The sequence below is a fragment of the Numenius arquata genome, chromosome 11, assembly GCF_964106895.1.
Source record: "Numenius arquata chromosome 11, bNumArq3.hap1.1, whole genome shotgun sequence".
Lineage (NCBI taxonomy): Eukaryota > Metazoa > Chordata > Aves > Charadriiformes > Scolopacidae > Numenius > Numenius arquata.
This window is the reverse complement of record NC_133586.1, coordinates 22,238,963-22,258,412: the sequence shown is the minus strand read 5'-3', so window position 1 is coordinate 22,258,412 and position 19,450 is coordinate 22,238,963. Positions and strand designations below refer to the sequence as shown.

The 19,450-nt window shown below is 48.1% G+C and overlaps 1 protein-coding gene across 4 annotated transcripts in view; it reads right to left on the bottom strand.

Annotated features, from left to right (window-relative positions):
• HCN4 (hyperpolarization activated cyclic nucleotide gated potassium channel 4) overlaps nt 1-19,450 on the bottom strand; it is a 108,244-nt gene that overhangs the window by 42,529 nt on the left and 46,265 nt on the right. The gene's annotated exons all lie outside the window — the stretch shown is intronic.

Sequence of the window (19,450 nt, the reverse complement as noted above, 5' to 3'; positions counted from 1 at the left end):
CATGCCGCAGTGAGGAGAAATGGGCTCTGGCAAACATGGCTGGCCCCCGTATGGCTCTGCACAGAGCCCACCTTCTCGCCTCATTTGCCGTGAACACAATTCATGAAAAGAGGAGACCTTCAAACTGTCACTGGGCAATGGTTTGGATTCAGTAAGGACCATACACTTAAGTCCTCACAGTGTGCTGGCTTCCAGCTAAAGAAGGAAAACAGAGACCCCAAACACATCTGGCATCCTCTCCCACATGCTGCTGTGTCACTATGGCAATTTGTGACAGAGCTGGGAGGGATGGAAGCCTGACAGCCCTGCCAACGTGTCCTGCCCTGGAGCCTCGTCTGGAGAAACGTTAATCACTGCTCCCCGCACACGGTCTTGCTGTTTCTGGTAGTGGAGGAGTGAAATATTTGGAGAGCTGTGTGTGAATGGAGCGGGGAGACTCACTGCTGTCAGCTGCCATAGCTGGGCCTTCTCAGGAGGCCTCCCCAGGGTTTGAAAGCACATCCAGCCCAGCTGCTTTGCAGCCCAGCCCGCAATCTGGTGACACAGTGTCCTAGTTGGATTTAATGGAAGGGAACAAAAAGGAGAGGGATGTGAGAAGCAAACAAGACCCCTGTGAATGAGATGAGGCCGCATGTCCCAGCATCTCCACCCTGACCTGTAGTATGGAACTCCCTTCCAGGGTCTATTTCAATCAGCTCTGTCCTAATCCGGCTCCATCAGCTTGAAGCTTCCTGCAGAGCTCGTTTCCTCCACCCTGCAGCCCCTCCTGCTCCCTTGGCCCTGAACTCCCCAAAGCCCTACCACAGTCCCTCCACCCCAGCCCACAGCCTCTCCACTATGTCACCTGCAGAGTCCCCCCCAGCAGCTCTGCTCTTGTACCCCCACCCCTGTCCTGCTGCTCCAGCCCTGTGTGGTCACACGTTCTGTTTTCTGACCTGCCACCACACCTCTCGTTACAGCGCGAGTCCCAGTGCTGCTGTAAAGCGGACCTCCAAGTGAGCCATGCAGTGACACCTCTCCAAGCTCGCCCTTTCCTTAGGGATGCAGCAGGATTTCACTGAATTTCACTGAATTTTTAGAGTTGGAAGGGACCATAAAGATCATCTAGTCCAACTCCCCTGCTGAAGCAGGATTGCCCAGAGCATGTCAGAGCATGTTACTCAGGACTGCATCCAGGCAGGTCTTGAAAATCTCCAAAGAAGGGGACTCCACAACCTCCCTGGGCAGCCTGTTCCAGTGCTCTGTCACTCTCACTGTAAAGAAGTTTCTTCTCATATTTGAGAAGGATAACTGTCAGCTCTTCGAATGTCAAATAAAGCTGTAAACACAACTTTCTTATGGGGCACCAGGCAGCAGGCCAAAAGGCACAGAGACACGGATACAGGTTTATAGAAGACAGCAAAGTCATTCTCAGTTTGGCATGTTATTAATGCAAATTGATAGTGCAGTGGCTGAAACCGTAGGGAGAAGCCCACCTAGTGCTTCGTGAGGTCTGAACACCTCTGGAGAACGGCCCAGGAACCCACCTCCTGGAGTGCCAAACAACTCCAGGAGCCCACCACCTCCTCAGCAGAGGAAGATGGGTGTGCAGCGGATGACTAGACCGCTTGGGAGTCACCTCCAAAGGGGCAGGCGATGTGACTGTAGGGCTAAGTCCACACAACTCCCTGCTGCTCCAACAGAGATAGTCCTGCTACTCTCAACCACCCACGGCACCATGTACCTGCCCTCTCTGCCTATTCCAGGGATTGGCCTCCTCTGATCCCACAGTGAGTCCCTTCAAGCAGCTAAAAAGGCAAAAAACTTTTGTTATAAATGAAAGGAATTACAGTTTGTGGGTTTAGCTGCCTAAATTGGCTCATCACTCTGTTGTCAGAGCTAGTTGTTCAATTTGAATGCCTGTTTCCACAGCAGATATTACCACTTCCCCACCTAATCAGGATGCCACAGGGTCATACGCATCGAGAGACGCCCGACATGCTCAATCCAGAGTGGGAGGGAGCCACAGAAGAATGCTGGAAACCAGAAGGATAAATGATTTGGATAACTGCTTCTAAACCCCATTATTTCTGCTGCGTCCACGATGCAGCTGGAGTCCACAGTGTCACTTCGTGTAGAGAAAGGCCATTCTAGCAATATTTCTGGCCTGAAAAGAAGAAAATATCCAAAATCCAGCATGAAAGGCTGTTCTAGGAAATCCGACTCTCAACGCTGACTCAATAGGTCAGTATGAAAACTGAGCACATAATTCATAAAGAATAATTCCTACTGGTTTCATCTTTTTTTTTTTTTCTTTTTTTTTTTTTTTCCCCATTGCAGAAAGGATCATTCTCATTTAGATAACCCAAAGGCATCCAGCCCATTTGAATGACAGCCCCAGGCTATGCTTTTAATGAAGCCCTAGCGGCAGTTTGCAGAAGGATCACTGAAGGGATCTTTTGTATCGCCAGAGCTTTACTGCGCTAATGACTTTTCCTCTCCCACCTCTGTGTGTTTTTCAAAAAGCTTTCCCTCCTGTAACCCAGGGAACTCCAGCCGGGGGCAGGGAGAAACCCTGTCAGATTTGGGAAGTGCCTTTTTTCCTTTAATATATTAAAAGCAGAGAGTGAAGGGCCCGAGGGAATGGACGATTTAAGGGAGAGGTGAATAGTTATGGAGCTTCTTATACAGTGATTGGGATCTATTCTAGACAGGCTCGGGCAGAAAGCCTTTATTCCTTGGTGCACCTCTGAAAAACAGGAATAAATGAGAGTGTTTGCTTGTGCCATTAGGCCCTGCTGCCTCCTCCCATGCACTAATAACTCACACATTTGCTGGCGGCTGAGAAAAGGCAGCTCTGTGCAGAGCATAACCTTGGCTTCTTCCTCCACCGCCGGGTCACTACCTGGGGTTTGCAGGGCCCAGTGCTAGAGCATGAAAGGGAGGAGAGTCCTGCCTCTGTACTGACACCCGGGTGCAGGGAGGTTCCCATCGCAGAGCCCAGAGAGGCCATTTGGGATTGCCCTCTAACGCCCAGCACCGACCAGAGGGAAGGATCACAACTGAGCTGACACAAATTTCCCACAATATCTGCTTTACACAAGGCTCACATCTGCTTTATCCAGCTCACCTACTTTGGACCTTCAGATCTAAAGTATAACACTAGAGTCACTGGCTGGAAACACACAGCCAGAGGGTGACACATCTGGTTTGTGGCACTTGCGCCCCTGAGAAGGAGACGCACTGTGTCTCAGGAATTCCTGTTTCTCTCTGCTGTCCATAAAGTAAGCCCAGGTAATGAACTCCAAATATAAATGTCTTTACTGCAGGTGAGACAAATCCAGTTTCAAATGTCAGGGTGGGCATGAGTTACCAGCTCCTGCCCACTCCTTGGAATACATTTGCATCCACATGCAAGAGAAAAATCAGAAACACTCACTGCTCAGCACGTAGGAATAACCGTGAAGGGGTGTGAACCAACACCTTTCGCTGAGAAGCAGCTCCTGCTGTAAATAGGTGCCTGTGTTGCAGGGAATACTAACTCTGGAGAGTGTCTCAGCCAGCTCCGCAGTGCCCTAAAGCAGTCAGTAGCTCCCCAGAGAGAGGTGGGGAAGAAAAGTTCTAGAATAGCTGGTCCATGAGCAGAGGAACGTGAGTGGTAATTGGAACTTCTCTGGTTTTCATAATTAACACTCAGGGCTTTCTTGTCCTGCTGTAACACAACCCAGGCTGTGTCCCAGAGCATCACACCTCCTTCTGCCCCTGGGACTGCTTGTGCTTTCTGGCTTCTGCTGCCTGTGATTCGGAAAAGTGAGTGAGGAGGAGGAGAAGGAAAAAGCCTGGATTCATGCTTAAAAGCACCTCTTTCCAAGAATGTTGTCTGACAGAGCTCATATCCCTGACTCCTGATTGTCCAAAACAAGCTGTGGCTTCAGAATCCCCGTTACAAAGCCAGCTCTGTCCTAGCCAAAAGACACCTTGCAAGGCTTTCTGAAAGGACGGATTGGGAGAGTGAGAAGACCACAACTTCCCTCAACAAAGTCATCTCTACTTCTGTAAGAGCTCCTCTTGGAAATCCCGCTTATACAGAACAAGCTATAGGGATTGTATCAGTATGAATCCAAAACCTTATCAGCCCCAACGAGCTCCTCAATGGGCTCTGTACTGCAGCAGGATTCCTCTAACCCGATCACTTGAGCCAGAAGAAATCAAGGACACCTTGGAGAAGTGGGAGCCTGGTTCTAGCAGTGAAACAAGGGCTTTGACTGAAATCAAAGTTGTATGTTTAATTAGGCGTGTTGTCTTCTGTTGGCACACAGCTTGCTGAGGCTATCCAAACCAACAGGTCATCAGAATTTCTCAGATCCTTGAGAGCGTGGTGGCATTAGTGTATCTGTCCCTCTAGGGCCATGGGGCTGGAGAGCCCATGGAGAGGACACTGTGGGGAGTGCTGTGCAGGGAGACAGCTCGGTCCAGGCACCCCCTGCACCAGCCCCAGCAGGCCCAGGCCAGCTCTGGCAAAGGCTCTGTCTCTGCGCTCAGGTCCCCAGCGTGTCACACTCTGCAGGCTGGGCTGCGACTGCACATCCCTGCCAGCTCTGCACATACTGGAGGTGCGATGCGTGCTAAGAAATGGGTTTTCCTGAGGTTCTGGGGACCACAATGTGCAGGCATTGTAATGATTCTGTTTGGAGCCAGCACGGCCGAGCTGGAGCTAAACACCCTGCCAGAGAGAGCTAACAGCATCCACGCTCGCTCAGCTGAACGCTGGCTCTGCACAGAGCTGACTTCCATCCACTGGGTTTCTGAACAGATTCCGCACCACAGGAAAGCAGTGAAACTGCTTGTTGCCCTTCACTACCTCTGCTACCAACATAGCAGTGTTCCTGTAGCACTGCATCCAAACGAGGAAAGCCTGCTGGTGTCGATCCAGTGCCAGTGTCTGTATCCACACTATGGTTAACAGACAACTGGGATGAATCCCCTGTGGATAATGAAGGAGCTGTGACACTGCTCCGACTTAATAGAAAGCAAAGGATTTACTCTTAATTTATGGCTTTAAAAAACCCAAAGACCTTCAAAGGAAACACAAATCTCGAAAGAGAATCAAAACAGTATCATGTTATTCTGAGTGCTGTAGTCAGAGTTAAGGTTGTTCTGCTGTGAGGAAATATGTATCTACTTATATTTAAGAAGAGTATTTGTGGAGCACGGGGAAGAAAGTTGAGATGTCTTTCACTCTTCCTTTCTGGGCTTTTGTAAATGACAACAGAGGTAAATACACATTTTCCTCATAGAGGCAGTGTCCAGTTCTGGGCTTCCCAGTTCAAGAGAGACAGGGAACTACTGGAGAAAGTCCAGCATAGGGCAACTAAGATGATTAAGGGATTGGAGCATCTCCCTTACGAGGAAAGGCTGAGAGAGCTGGGGCTCTTTAGCCTGGAGAAGAGAAGGCTGAGGGGAGACCTTATCAATGCTTCCAAGTACCTAAAGGGTGGGTTGAAGAATGATGGAGCCGGACTCTTTTCAGTGGTTTCCAGTGATAGGATGAGGGGCAACGGGCACAAGCTGGAACATGGGAAGTTCCATTTAAATATGAGGAGAAACTTCTTTCCGGTGAGGGTGCCAGAGCCCTGGAACAGGCTGCCCAGGGAGGGTGTGGAGCCCCTTTCTCTGGAGATCTTCAAGACCTGCCTGGATGCAGCCCTGAGTGATGTGCTCTGGGCAACCTTGCTTTAGCAGGGGAGTTGGACTAGATGATCTCTAGAGGTCCCTTCCAACTCTGACAATTCCATGATTCCGTGAAACCTAAGTGTTAATCTCTCGATACACTGGGGACAGGTGGCTGCTGTGAAGGGCTTTTCTGAGCCTAAAATACCGTTGGATGGATTCCTGTAGGGTGGTTGTAGCAAGTCCCTGCATCACTCGCTGCAGCGCCGCTCTGTACCACCTACCGAATTGCTGCCCGGCCTCGGCCTGTTCCATCATCAGAACTGACTGGACAACAGTTTAAGCTCTTACTCATTCTGGCCAACACGCAAACTAAAGGCAGCTCATTGAAAAACCAGCGTTTTTTCTCATGTAGGGATCCCTACCATAAATCAGTGCCAATTCTTGTGGCAAGGGGCAAAACGTCACCTTCTCCACGCTCAGAAAGAGTCGTGACTGACACAAGCCATGGAGGAGGGTATGGGCTCGGGAGCCTCGATGTGCAGATCTATTGTGGGAGGCCGGAGCGAGGGGAGAGACAAAGAACAGGCAGAACTCGCAGGATGGGCTTCCCCCAGGAGGAAAAACCCTTTCCAGGCACACAACACAGCATTATGCACATTAGAGCACCCAAGCATGGAAGCCACGAGCATACACACAAGGTGCACACAGAGCCAAAACCCCTCAGCGATTCAGACACTGTGAGGACACTCAAGAAATCAGAGCCGAGAGGGAAAGGGCAGCTCCCCGAGAAATCCAGCCTGTTGAGTAAACCCACGCCACTGGGAACACACCATGGTTCAGCAAAGCAACACAAAAGATCTCAGCCGCTGTTTTCCCTCTCCTGATGCTGCTATGGGAAATGCATCATTAACTCCTCACTTGCTCCTTCCTCACCCTCCCCAACTTTCTATTTATTCTCCCAGTGATGTCATGTTTCAGCTGTACCAAAACATAAACTAGTTTTACTCCAAAAGGTTTACCAGGCCACACATTTAGTTCTTTTGGAAAAATGGGCAAAATGCTGTTCTTGCCACTAAAATATACAAGCTCGGAATTTCTGAGGCAACTCTTGTTCAGGCTGGCCTGCTGAAAAGGCGCTTAGTTTAGGAAGCAAAATTATGTAAAGGAACGTAGTTGGGCTTATTTACAACTTCCCAGTGTGCTGGGAAGCGGGAGTCCCTCGTGAAGGATCAGCATTGGGTCAGACAGCTTTGGGCTGTGCTCAAGGCAACGTGTTCGGCAGAATGGTACGGGAGGGAGGGAGAGAGTGAGGAAAGGAGGAAACTTTGGGCTCCAGATTGTATTGGGACAACGCTGAAAGCACAAGCCAGCACAGAGCAGATGGACTGGAGATGGGAAATCATCTGTGGTGCACAGATACATCTGCAAGCAGTGTGCAGACTCAGGGACGCGCTCCACAGTTTGAGATGGTGTGGGCTTCGGGTTTGCCTGCTTTTTGCTGTGCCAGCAAGGAAAACTATAGCCAGAAGATCAAGTTTTAGATGGAGGCAAGAGTTTGGGGTTGATTCTCTTTTTCTGCTTGCTTTGCACCAAATGACATAACCAATGTCAGCGGAGTTGCTGATGCTGCCTTGAGCCAGTGCGAGAGGAGAACCAGGGCCGTGATTCATTAGGTTTAAGGCTCACGGGGGAAGATCCTGGGGCATGTGCTTGTCTCCAGGCTGCCTGGAACAGTAAGTCTGAGGGAAGTGCACTCAGTGCCAGGTGTTAAGAGAGATATCCAAATAGATTTTACACTTAAAATATAATAATCCTTTGTGCTGCTGCGGCAGTTTTCATCTGTAGGTCTCAAGGGGCTCGGCTGACATTAAGCTGGTATGCTTCAGTATCTCCAGTCAATGTGTGATCTCCATTTTTCTAGATGGGCAAAATGAGGCACATAAAAGGGAAAAAGCACTTGCCAGAGGTTGCACAGGAAGCTGAGAGCAAAGTTTTGATCCAAATCTAAGGTACTAGCTTTTACCTCCTGCTCTAACCACTGCCCATGTACTGTGGCCACTAACTGGAGCCCAAGGAGGTACCTTTCATGTTCAGAAACAGCCACTTCAGCCCCAAGAAAAGCCAGAGAGTGTGTGTGCACCTCCCTGCAGGGCATGGAGAAGGGATCTTGCAGCAGCCTGGTGCTGTTCAAGCTCTGTAAGAACAAGCCTGCAAACCTCTACCTCCTGCCGAGATGCTTTAACTCTTCCCAGGCAGCTTGCTCCTGGCTAATGGAAGTTCTTCTCTAGGTAGGAGCTGAGGGGCCAGAGACAGAGAACAGGAGAAAGCCCCTGTAAAAATGAAAGCAAAAAGAAAACCATTTTCTTCCCTTCTCCCTCAGAGACTTCTGACTACTGGAAAATATTTACAGCAGAGAAAGGTGAAATAGCAGGACTAATTAGCACTGAGAAAGCTGGCATAAATGGCAGATGTTTATAGATATATATAAAAACCAAAGATCCTGCCACCACCGTGTGTTTTGCCTCTTGCACTCTCGGAGTAGAGGTTGTCATGCCAACAGCCCCCCTTCCCCTCCCCATGCCACCATTCCCAGCCTTGACTTTAATCTTCATCATTTTAAGAACTTTTGTCACCACGGCAACGTGACACAGACTTTTAAAAATATTTTCTAGCACAACTCGGAACGACTGTCTTTCCTGCATGGTTTTCTTTAAACCTCTACAAAAAAAAAACCACTGAGGGTTGTATTCTGCCTCCACTGAACGGAGCTGGAAGCCTCCCATGGGTGCCAGAGGGCAGGGACAGGAGCTGGTTGATGTCTCCAATGACATTTTTACCTCTTGGGGACGATGTCCCAGAGCAGCAACACAAGGACTGAGGCCAGGGCTTTTTCAAGAACCTCTGTGACTTTGGAGGATGTGCCCCTTCACTTTTCAGTGGGGTTTATGTTCTCGCACACCTACAGCTCGGGTTTTCAACAGTATCTCTCGATATAGTTAAACGCCTTTGGAAAAAGAAGAGAAAAACCCTCGAGCCCCCAGAGCTGTAAGTAGGTTAGGTGTCTCATTCTCACTGGGAATTAGATATCTTACCTGCCTAGGCTTTTTTTTTTTTTTTTTTTATTTTTAAATCTCTTGTGGCTCTTATCTGCAACTTTGGGAATTGTAGTTCTTCTGAGAGCCTAGCAGTGAATCACCGCTGGAAATAGGTCACGGGCTTTTTTGGAAGTTTAAGAATGACCAGAGTCATCAGGCAAAAAGTCTGTCTAGCGCAGTAGCTATACATAGAGACGCCTGGGGAAAGAAATATCTGGGAGGGGAAAGGAAGCATAAATACCTGAGGAGGCAAGAAGCACAACCAGTTTGAAACTGGGGCCTCGAGGCCTGGAAATGGCAACAGGAAGGAGCAGTAAGTTGTCTGAGAGGCTGGTCCCCACGGCTCTGCGCTGGACTGGCACTCGGGGAAGGTATTTGTCGTGGGAAAAGGCAACTGAGCAGCAAGATGAGGTAATCGATGGATGACTCAGATGATGTAGGTGAGTCCAGGCTGCAGACTGTGTCAGAAGGACCTCATTTGTGGTCTGATCAAAAATTCACTGAGCTCAGTGGGAAAACACCCCCTGAGTGCACTGAGCCACCAGGCACAAAGTCAATTAAAACAGTTAGCATGGACATGTAATGAGACAAAATACTAACGGCAATATTGATCGGGTTATGCTATTACCTGGGTCAGTGACACCCTTCCCCTTGGAGCACAGATCTATTTTCAGGAAGGAAATTTTAAAAAATGGTATAAATAGGTGTCCTGAGGAAGGGGATCCCTATCTCCTTTCCTCCCAGCAGCAACACAGGGTCCCAAAGCTGGGTCACGTCACATACCATTTGGAAGCTGTTAGCCTTCCACTAAGCAATAGCTTTACTGGAATTCCTAGATCCCTGATTAAGAGGTAGGAGTTAAAAAACAGAAAGTATAGAACACCTTCTGGGGCAGTTTGATCCAGGGTGACAGGCAGGTAAGACACAAGTATCCCACAAAGACATCAGTATCATGGGATAGACTTAGAGCTCTTAACTGTCCTCTCTCAGCCAAAGACAAGAGGACTTTGTTTATCAAAGTGAAGGATCAGCTGATAAAACAAATGCTCTTTTTTCCAAACAATGTGCAGTTTAGCTTGCAGAATACATTGCTGCAGGAATCCTCCAGGCCAGGAACTTGGCAGGATATTAAATACATGCCTAAATAAATAAATGGCTGACGAATAATAACAACTTTGAAAAACCAGTTTATATCCTTCCTTTTCAGTGTTTAAAAAAAACCTGGGGAATAAATCTACCTGTGAGCAGATTATTTCAGAGCTGTTTTGGAATTCATCACATGCTCCCTCTGAAGCATTTGATCACTATTAAGAGCAGGAGAGTGGACTAAATGAACGTCTGGTCTGCCACAGTGCCTCCCTGTCCCCTTTTAATTACATGAAAGAGCCTGACCCAGAGAACTAGGGTCTGCCAGCTGCATCGGTATCCATAAACATACAACCAGGACACAGGAGAAAGAAAACCAGATCAAGAGAACAGACCCTTCAAATGAGAAAGAAAATCGTCTTCTGAAAATTCAGCTTGCCTGTAAAAGAGCCACAGTCCACCTTCTAGAGAAAGCTGTCGCAAAAGAAATTAGCAGTGACCTTTGTCTTCATCTTTCTTTCAGTCGCACTTCAAGTTTTTAGTTTAAGATTCAGAACAGATTTTTAAAAACCCAAGATTGTCACTTAAGGTACTTATGGATTCATATGATCATCACCTGGGATATACTATAAACTCATTAGGTCCTGCCCAGGAAGTGCCAACTTCATGCAGTTTACTCTCCATCAATTACTATTTCCTTAATGCATCTTGCATTTCAATCAACAGAGTAAAGCACATGCCTATTAACCGCCATTAAGCACACCAAAAGAAGCTTATCCAAAACTCGCACATCCCAAAATGGGATGAGAATGTGCCTGTTTGTCTTCAAAACATGTTTCTCCGCATAAGGAGTTGGAAGCGGAAGAGTTCATAGACTCTTTCCCTACAGAAATCTGGCCCATAGCTCCACAGCTATACCTCTGTACAGGGGACCCTATAGAAGCAGCGCAGAGAGATCAGGGCAGCACCAAAATGAGTCCTAGGGACTCTTTAAAAGACCTGCAGCTACACAGATTTTCCCACTGATCTCCTCGGCTCCGCAGCTTGCATTTGTTTAAAGGATCAGGCTTTCTGTCAACTGAAGCGATGGCAAGTTTTTTTCCTCCTGTTTTTAAACAGAGGCGATAATGTAAATGTTTCCTTGCTGGATCTGCCCTCTGAGGCTGGGAGTGTGTTAGGTGTGACTATATTTATGTACCAAAGCATAACCTGTGGCTGCTTATAGCACAGCTCAGCCTGCCAGGATGTTCCACGTTCTCCCAGGGAGACCAAGTGCTTTCCACCTAACTTAATCCTCTCCTTTAATTCAGTTACAACCACGGCAACCAAGCACAACTTCCACCCTTGACTTTTTTTTCCTGCCGTTAGTGATTGTAACATTCACGGAAGGAACCGGCCTGGAGACTGGGATGGTTTCGTGCGCCACGAGGCAGGGAGTGTGAGCAAAGATAATGACAGTTCCTCCGGCTGCAGACTCGGGGACACTGTATTTGAACAGCGAGCAGAGTTCACGGGCTGAGGATGCTCAGCACAACGGCCTGATTTTCCCACAGGCTAAGCATTTGCCTGCAAAGTCTCCATTGATCCATTTTGGGCACTTTTTTTCTTGCCAGCAACATTTCAGAAAGAGCAGAGGAGACGAATGGTGTACTTCATACCAGTGTGAAAAAACATTTTGACTGCAGCCCCGGCCAAATTGAGCAGAGGGGTACACACCAAAACTGCTCTGTTACTCTTGGGTTGGGTTTTTTTTTCCCTAAATTGCTTTGATGGAGGCTGTTCTGAATATTTCCAACAAGGATCTGAATCTGATCTTTTGAGGGACCTCAACAGTTTGCCGGCAGAGCGCCAAAAGATTTCACTGCACAGCCTGATGTCAATGTGTTTGCACATGGTGTGTCACGCGTGTCGCATCCGGCCCAAGACAAGTCACAGGGAGACAAATGCCCTCCTCCTCTTTTAGAGCAATTATAGCAATATAACCTTTTCCGTATTGCAACGTGCACCTTAGAGAAGGCATTAAAGAACAGCGCAGTGAAAATAACTCCCTGAGTGATATGCCTCAGAAAACCTGTACCCTCCTGTAACCTTCACAGAGGAGAGACAGAGCAATGAGAGGAAGAGGAGGGGCTGGAGGAAACAGCTGTTACCCTCCCATGCACCGATCCCAGGAGAGTAAAGTGGAGGGGAGAGGTGGGTGAAGTGGCTGCCTGCATTTTTTATTTGCTTTAAGAATCTGGGGCAGGGAAAACTGTTTTTTAACCAACAAGAAGTGGATTAATGTATTTATGAATGTCTGACAGGTTAATTCCTGCTGTGGTTGTATATAGATACTTTGACTGATTATAGAAAACTCAACAAAGATGTTTAAAAGCAGTATTTAAACTCTACCTAAAATGTTCTTAAATCTCCATGAATATATGCTGGGCAGGATCATAGTCCCTAAAGGCTGCCATTTTAATTAGAAATCCAAAAGGAAATGCTGCCTGATGACAGGTATCAAGGCAAACATCCCCTGAGCTGCAGCCCAGGAGAAGGAGGAGATTTGCCAGCTCTTTTAGGGGTATAACATAATAATATTATAATACTCATAGTAATAGTAATAATAACAGTTTGGCAGGGATGTTGTATGTTCAAGCAAAATACCAGGGTGTTATAAAAAAGTGCTGGTGTCCCCTCTGCCTCAGAAGTTGAGGCCTGAAGGCATTTCCTCAAGCTGATAATGTAAAGGGGAGTCCCCCTTCTTATTCCCAGTATAGGACTTTTCTGTCCTTGAAACAAATGCTCACACTTTGACACCCTTTCTTTGCAGCAAACCTATACCAACCAGCCGTTCGAAAAGCAAAAGATATTAGTAAGTGCTTTTAAAAGGCCACAGCCTTCCACAGGCAGGTTTTTATCCTTTTCCCCCCCAAAAGGAAGACGCATTCGATAGTAGGTACTTGTCTGGCAGGGCTGGAAGGGACCCAGACCCCACCAGGGCATTGCAAGACGCTCTCACAGATGGTAACAAAGTCCTAATGAAATCTCTGCTTCTAATTGCATCATGTGAGCAAAAAGTATTTTATTGGTATTTCTCCAAAAAGCACATTGCATGACAGAATTATTTAAACCAAGCTACTTGTTTTGGCCTGTTTTTTTCTATTTTTCTTCTGAAAGGGCTTTGCTGCTACATCTATTCAACTTTTGCTTTTAATCCTGATGGGAATGGGACCCACCGTGCTCTCCTGATTCACTCCGCTCCTGGCCTGTGAGCCTGGTTTCCTCCACATCACTAGACACAAAGAATAATTTCACCCAGTTGAGTCGAAACCACAACTGAACAAGGTCAAGCCACATCAGACGTGGGGCCCAATTGCTCCAGAAAGCTCTCCTTGGCAGCGGGCAGCAGCAGTCAATTCAGAACAAGGCCCAAGAAACCTCACATCAGGCAGAGGGTTGATAACCCACCTCCTTGGAAGGCTTCAGCTGACTGTGTAATAGGGAAAGATTGATTTAAACTTGGAAGCAGGAGTGGTTTTTAACCTTCCAAAGCTCTTGTCTGCCTTATAGCTCTGGATATACTTATAGCTCACATAAACATCCAAACTGCCCTTCAGTTGTGTTGTCTGTAGAAGCAGCTCCAATGTCTGAATACCTGCTGTCTGAAAGGGTATTTCCTTGAATGCGTTTGGAATTTGCTGCCTTTTCAATTTCATTGACTGCTCCATATCTTTGCTGAAAATACATAACGGAAAAATATATACGGCCCTCACCTTTTTCTAGCTCCTTTATTACCTTACAGCCTTTTTCTTTTGATCTCCTCCCCTTCAAGAAAAGAATTTCAAACTTTGAATTTATTCCAGGCTGTTCTCAATCAATCTCATCAGTTTTCTCTGAATTCACTTTACTCCTACAGTGTAGAAGTATCCCAAGTAACTAAAATTGGGGTATTTTTACCCTTAGTTATCCTGTGATGGCCATTTATATTATGTTTTTAATGCTTGTCTCCGCCCTGTGCTCCTCCAATCCCAGTTCTGCTTTTTTATCCTCCCCAGCAGAGAACTGGAGAGTAAGAAGCAATACAGGAGAAGCTTCTATAAAGAAGCTCTACTGTGAAACAGAAATGGAGCTGCTCTAAGCAATTGTATTTACTCTGCTTGGTTTCTTGTTCAGTTTTTAAAAAAAAACCTGAGTCCTTTGGGAATTCGCTTCATAACCTGCTCACTCGACCTCTCCTGCCTTGCCCTCTATAGACTGGATCATTCTTCACCTTCTGCTGCCTTGTCTGATTTAATGACACCTCGTTGCTGTGGAAGCCCCCAGTCCAGCAGTAGGAATATTTGCCCCCACCAGTGTAAGAAGAAATGGGCAGAAAAAATGATGGTAGCAGCCCTGAAAAATTACCAGGGGAAATGAGGTACATAAAAATGACAGCATTGATCATTCTTTACAATCCCCGTGCAAGTCCCTGCATGCTGCCGCAGCAGAGCCTCCCTTGTCAATACCTCTGAATATTTATTCAGAGAAATTAAGTTCAGGGTAGAATCTGCTTTACCTCTGTGCCTGCCTGGGCTTTACAAGAGCTATGCCTACACGGGCTGTGTCTACAAAGGCTCCAGACTGTGTACACAGAGGCTACATCTACTCTGGAAAGTAAGAATGGACTCCAAGCAAGCAATGGGTATGTGGAGTCAGCCTGGTGGCACACACTTTGCCGTCCTGAGCAGCGGTTGCGGTTGTTCAAAGTACCAACAGTGAATTTAGGAGGGGTGAGTGCTTGCAGCCCAGAAAGCCAACGGCATCCTGGGGTCCATCAAAAGAAGCATGGCCAGCAGGGCAAGGAGGTTGAATTCTGCCCCTCTGCTCTGCTCTGGGGAGACCCCACCTGGAGCACTGCATCCAACTCTGGAGTCCTCAACACAGGAAGGACATGGATCTGTTGGAGCGGGGCCAGAGGAGCCCACGGAGATGCTGCGAGGGCTGGAGCCCCTCTGCTGTGAGAACAGGGTGAAAGAGTTGCAGGGGTTCATCCTGGAGAAGAGAAGGCTCCAGGGAGACCTTAGAGCCCCTTCCAGTCCCTAAAGGGGGCTTATAGGAGAGATGGGGTGGGACTCTTGATCAGGGAGCGAAGCAATAGGACCAGGAGGAACGGTTTTAAACTGAAAGAGGGGAGATTTAGATTAGATATTAGGAAGAAATTATTTGCTGTGAGGGTGGTGAGACCCAGGTTGCCCAGAGAAGCTGTGGCTGCCCCATCCCTGGAGGGGTTCAAGGACAGGCTGGATGGGGCTTTGAGCAACCTGGTCTGGTGGGAGGTGTCCCTGCCCAGGGCAGGGGGTGGAACTGGATGATCTTTAAGGTCCCTTCCAACCCAAACCATTCTATGATTCTATGGTTCTATGATTTCTGCTCCTGGTTGGTGTTCAGCCGCAGCAATGCTTGGTCTGTCCAGACCATGTGAGTGCAAAAGGCCAGATAACATTCACGCCTCCACCTTGGAAGAAGGAAGTAAGGCTCAGGTGTAGCCCATGTCTGGATGTCTGCTTCTGCAGATGCTGTGCAGATACTAGACAAGCTGGGATGCAAGAATTAGTTCAGACTCACGCTGAAGTGACAGCAGGAATCGAGGAAGGCTGACATTGCCTTTTCTTCCCCCAAAAAAGTGCTAATAAAGTGGTAAAACTGCAATGCAGGGCTAGGTTTCTGCCCTAGAGAGCAAGCCGTGCTGTAAGAAGGGATGGAGAAGGGACCAGTGCAGTGCTTCAGTGGTTTGCATTTACTGTAATGAGTGTCTTTTCCATGAGCACTTCTAACCTAAGGCAGAATTATTATTAAGTGTCAGCAGTGATTATAAATGAAGCCGGATCCCTGACCCCGTAAAGCTTTGGCAGAGCAAGAAATGTGAATTAGGACACAAGCATGTCAGGCAGAGGATGTAGATACCAGGAGCAGCTACAACATATGGGCTCAGGCAAGGAGAACCAGCAGGGCAGCGGGGACATTCTTCCTGGACAACGTTAAAATACTCGTTTCAGAAAGCTTTAGCACTAGGACTAAATGATTCTCTGTTTTAAATAATACTCTTAGTTTCTTTCCTTGTGTTTATGGTGCTTTCCACTCTACAAAGGGAACAGGGAGTTAAACTGCAGACAAGGAGTTCTGATAAAGCAACACGGGGTAAGAAATGCTGGTTTGAATCACAGAATCACAGAATCACAGAGGTTGGAAGGGACCTTTAAAGATCATCTAGTCCAACCAATGAAAAAAAACAAACAAACAAACAAAAAAAAAAAAACACACACACAACACAAAAAAACAAAAACAAAACCACCATACACGCAACCCACACACACACCACCCAACACTAATCCATATTCCCAAGCACTATGTCAACTCCTCTCTTGAATACCTCCAGGGATGGTGCCTCAACCACCTCCCTGGGCAGCCCATTCCAATGCCTGACAACCCTTTCAGTAAAGAAATATTTCCTAATATCTAACCTGAACTTCCCCTGGCGTAACTTGAGGCCATTGCCTCTTGTCCTATCATCTGTAACTTGGGAGAAGAGACTGACCCCCGCCTCTCTACAGCCTCCTTTCAGGTACTTGTAGAGAGCAATAAGGTCTCCCCTCAGCCTCCTCTTCCCCAGGCTGAACAGCCCCAGCTCCCTCAGCCTCTCTTCGTAAGACTTGTGCTCCAGACCCCTCACCAGCTTCGTTGCCCTTCTCTGGACCTGCTCCAGCACCTCAATGTCTTTCCTGTGGTAGGGGGCCCAAAACTGGACGCAGTACTCGAGGTGGGGTCTCACCAGTGCCGAGTACAGGGGGACGATCACCTCTCGGGTCCTACTCACTACACTGTTCTTGATACAGGCCAGGATGCTGTTGGCCTTTTTGGCCACCTGGGCACACTGCTGGCTCATGTGCAGCCTGCTGTCGACCAACACCCCCAGGTCCTTTTCTGCCAGGCAGCTCTCCAGCCATTCTTCCCCAAGCCTGTAGCGCTGCCTGGGGTTGCTGTGACCCAAGTGCAGGACCCGGCACTTGGCCTTATTGAACCTCATCCCGTTGGTCTCAGCCCATCGATCCAGCCTGTCTAGATCCCTCTGCAAAGCCTCTCCACCCTCCAGCAGATCAACACTCCCACCCAGCTTGGTGTCGTCTGCAAATTTGCTGAGGGTGCTTTCGATCCCCTCGTCCAGATCATTGATAAAGATGTTGAAGAGAACCGGCCCCAGTACCGAGCCCTGTGGGACACCACTCGTGACCGGTCGCCAACTGGACTTCATTCCATTCACCACCACTCTCTGGGCCCGGCCCTCCAGCCAGTTTTTAACCCAGCGGAGAGTATACCCATCTAAGCCATGAGCATCCAGTTTCTCCAGCAGGATGGAGAAACCCAACTTCAGACAGACTTGACCCCTTCTCCGGCTGCTGCCGCCTCAGCAGTCTGAGCAGGGGTGACACCAAACAGACAACGTTAAACTGAGCGCAGGATGAAGCAAATGCAGGACACCAAGCTTGACCTCTTCAGATTTCAAAGCCTGAACGGGAGAACCCAAATATGAGCCCGGTCCACTAGGTTAGCGCATGGGGTGAATTCAAACCCACAGGATCTGATTTCCCAGTTCCAAGTCCAATGCAGTTGAAATCTCACAAGGTGGAAGATTTCCCCTCCTTTGACTAAACTTACAAGAATATTGGTTGGGTTCACAGCACCACTGTATTTCCAAATTTTGTACACATCGTGGGCAGCTAGAGAGAACAGGAATTGCAGTGAAGTTTCTCTTCGTGACCACCTACGAACTGGAGACTTCTTGGAGAGAATTTGCTCTGAAGCTCGCAGATGGGTGTGGGCACTCCAAAGAGCAGTAAACAAAATAATCTCAGGGATCAAATATTTCCCAGCCCCCAGTGGGAAGACTGAAAATGGAAGGGAGTCAGGAACAGATGTCTGATATCCCAGTTATTAGTTTGCATCTCCCTAAAACCCCGGGCACCTCCATCTGTGGAAGGATTAGACTGGTGTCCAAATTTTGAACAAGTGATTGGTATTTCAATCTGAGCTATGTAACTCTCCCTACCACAGAGACAAGAAATGATCTGAACATCAGGGTTTTATTACAGATCCTGTCTCTCATCTGTGGACTAAATATCATGGAGGATGCAAACAATTTTGACAAGACTAATGAGAAAGAATTTGGCAATTGTCTCTTCTTCAGATCTGCTGGATGTCAAGGGGAAGGTGAGGAGGAAAGTGCTGAGGATTGTTAGGGATGAGGTGAGCCGCATGGAGTAGAATGTTTTGGGATGCAATTAGGGGAAACCCTAAATTGAACATGAAGGGAAAATACTGATTGTAAGGCTCTTTTAACAGCATTCCCTTGCTGAAGGAAAGGTAGGAAGCCACATCATGTAGGGCATCAGAAATCAGGGCTGATATGGAGTATGGGAGGCTTCTGTGAGCAGCTGCGATTGCACCTGGATCTGCCCAACCCACAGTATCTCTGCTATGGTTCAGTACATCCAAGGTGACCTGGCAAATCCTTATCATCACAAAAGACATAAAGGGAAGACCAGCAGCAACAGCCCCAGCCACAGAGACAAGTGTCTGGCCAGTATGTCCCATCACCCTCCAGCAAGCCAGCTGGACTTTGCTAAGTTGTCAGCCCCATACACACAAATATACACATGTACGCAAGATGAAAGGATGTCTCCAGTAGAACCGATGACCACAGATGACCTCCAGCCGCCACCGCTCCAGGAATGAAGAAGATCTCTCCCTGGTCAGCCTGTGAAGTGGCTGAGAGTGCTCTCCTGTAATTACCACCTGCAGGGAGCTTAGCCCTTCGCACCTGGATCCGACTCTTTCCAGCAGTAAGCAGAAAAGCGCACAGCTTGCTCTCCTGCTCCCAGGAGGCTCCGGACCAAGGACTCGGAGCACTCCACTGCCCTCTCAGTCAAGCCTCCCAGCCAGCCACCTGGTCTGCCACATTTCCTCGGTTTTCAACCCCGAGTTATACACTAACCCCCCTCACATCGTGATGTCCCAGGCTCATTTCCCCACCGTCACCCCGGCTTGCTCACGGCACTTTCTCCTGCCACTTTTCTGATGCCAGTGCTGGCGTCTGGAGCTGGCAGCTTCCTCTAATCCATCAGCACGTCCCCTTTTCTGTGCCAGTTGTCAATTAAGCTGGCACATAGGTGCAACCTTCCCACCTTCTTGGCTCCAGAAAGCAACCCACAGGGACCGAACTGCCAGCCTCAGAGGCCAGGAGCCGTCAGACAGGGTAAGCTCTGGACCATCTGCAAACAAGTGATGGGAGCAAGAAGCCACTGTGCGAGGTGCTGATGCCCAGCCCTCATGCTGAGGAAATGCCTTGTCTGGAACAAAATATGCTCCGTCCCTTTTAGCCTGGTCTTTCCACTTTAATCACTGTGGAAATATCCTCTTCCCCCCTCTTCTGTTTGAAAGATCTCTCCACAGAATAGTTTCTCCCCCCTTCCAAAACAGTACAGGAAGTTTTGGGGTGGTGTCCTACAGGAAGGAGGGAACACATGCAGGCAACTTTTTCTTTAAATGACCAGAAAAATTGCTAGCTAATCAAAACAGGCACTGCTTCACTCAAATGACTG